Raw genomic sequence first — 2,129 nt, forward strand, 5'->3', positions numbered from 1 at the left:
AAAAGCAAGTGTGTGGTCTTATCAAGGCAGGGAATCCTAAGTGCCTGGAATATAGAAAGGTGAAAACTGATCCTAGAAACAGAGCAAGGCCATATCACAAGTGGTTTTATCCTTGCTTAGGAGTCTGAATTTAAACCTGTAGGTGATGGGGAATTCCATCGCCCTAGAATGGGAAGGAGGGTTTAATAAGCACTGGTCACTAAACACCTTACTAACGTTTTTTATATACTTCATGTTGTTCCAAAAAGGATTTAAGATGACTTTTAAAATGCTTGCTATATGACAACATTAGAAGTAAACAAAAGTGCTCTCTGCTCCTCCCCATTTGAGAGACAGCCACATATTCTGGTGCAGTGACAGCTGCATCCCCAAGACACAATGGTGAATGTCAGAGTAGACAGATTTGGCAGTATTGGGCACCTGGTCATCAGGGCTGCTTTTAACTCTGGCAAAGTGAATATTGTTGCCATCAATTACCCCTTCACTGACCTCAACTGTAGGGTCTATGTGTTCCAGTATTATTCCACCCATGGCAAAGTCCACAGCACAGTCAAGGTTAAGAATGGAATGCCTGTCATAGATGGAAAGCATATCTCCACTTCCAGGAATGAGATCCTGCCTACATCAAATGGAGTAATGCTGGTGCTGAGTATGTTGTGGATTCCACTGGAGTCTTCACCACCATGGAGAAGTCTGGACTCACTTAAAGGGTGAAGCCAAGAGGATCAACATCTCTGCCATGCCTGTTCATGCCATGGTTGTGATGGGTGTGAACCAGAAGTATGACAACTCTCTCAAGATTGTCAGCAATGCCTCCTGCACCACCAACTGCTTGGCCCCTCTGACCAATGTCATCTATGACAACTTTGGCATTGTGGAGGGACTCATGACCACAGTCCATGCTATCACTGTCATCCAGAAGACCATGGACAGGCCTTCTAAGAAACGGTGGCATGTTGCCCAAGAGGCTGCCCTGAACACTCTCCCTGCTTCTACTGGCACTACCAAGGCTGTAGGCAAGGTCACCTCTGAGCTGAATGGGAAGCTCACTGTCATAGCTTTTGGCGTCCCCATTCTCAATGTGTCAGTCATGGATCTGACCTGCTTCTTGGAGAAAGCTGCCAAATATGATAATATCAAGAAGGTGATGAAACAGGCATCAGAGGACCATACTCAAGGGCATCCTAGGCTACACTGAGGACCAGGTTGTTTCTTGCAACTATTTTTTTAAGAAAGAGGGAGACAGAGAGAAAGAGAGAGAACACAAGAGCAGGAAAAGGGTTAGAGGGAGAGGGAGAGAGGGAGAGAGAGAGACAGAGAGAGATACAGAGAGAGAGAGAGAGAGAGAGAAAGAGAATACCAAGCAGGCTCCGTGCTCAGTGCAGAGCCTGATGCAGAGCTCAATCCCACGACCCTGGGATCATGACCTGAGGCAAAATCAAGAGTTAAGCACTCAACTGACTGAGCCATACAGGCGCCTCAGTGTCTCCTGCAATATTAACAGTAACACTCGCTCTTCCACCTTTGATGCTGGGGCCAGAATTGAGGATCATTGCCTTCAATGACCACTTTTTCAAACTCATGTTCTGGTATGACAATATATTTGGCTACAACAACCAGGTGGTTGACCTCATGGTCTACATGGTGTCCAAGGTGTAAGAGTCCCCTGGACTACCACCACAGTGAAAGAGGAAGAGAGAGGCCCTTAACTGTTGGGGAATCCTTGCCCCAACTCATCCTCCAACACACTGAGAATCTCCCGAACTCTACACAGTTTCTATCACATAACCCCTTAAGAAGGGGAGGCATTTGGGGAGCTGTACCTTGTTTTGTACCATAAAGTATACTGTATCCAGCTCCGCCAAAATAAATAAATAAATAAGCAAAAATGGTCAATCCAAGGAAAGATGGTAGAAAAAACAAGAAAGGTCAGGTATATTATCAATAGACAAAACACATGCTCATAAGGACATATTTGTAAATTAGAAGACATTCATTTGACTCCATTCTTCCTAGTATCTAATGCAAGGGAGGATATAACTAGTTAAGAGGTCAAATATTCAAAAGGAAAAATCAGTTTCTCAGAAGTATAATTTATCTTGATTCAGGTAACATAAGGCATTTAATCT

The 2,129-nt window shown here is 44.3% G+C and overlaps 1 pseudogene; it reads left to right on the top strand.

Moving 5' to 3' along the window:
* The first annotated feature begins 378 nt into the window (after positions 1 to 378).
* Positions 379 to 1,565, top strand: LOC109263250 (glyceraldehyde-3-phosphate dehydrogenase-like; annotated as a pseudogene).
* The last annotated feature ends 564 nt before the right edge of the window (positions 1,566 to 2,129 follow it).

This window comes from Panthera pardus, unplaced genomic scaffold (assembly GCF_024362965.1).
Source record: "Panthera pardus isolate Hobbes unplaced genomic scaffold, ASM2436296v1 HiC_scaffold_17, whole genome shotgun sequence".
In the NCBI taxonomy this organism is placed as follows: domain Eukaryota; kingdom Metazoa; phylum Chordata; class Mammalia; order Carnivora; family Felidae; genus Panthera; species Panthera pardus.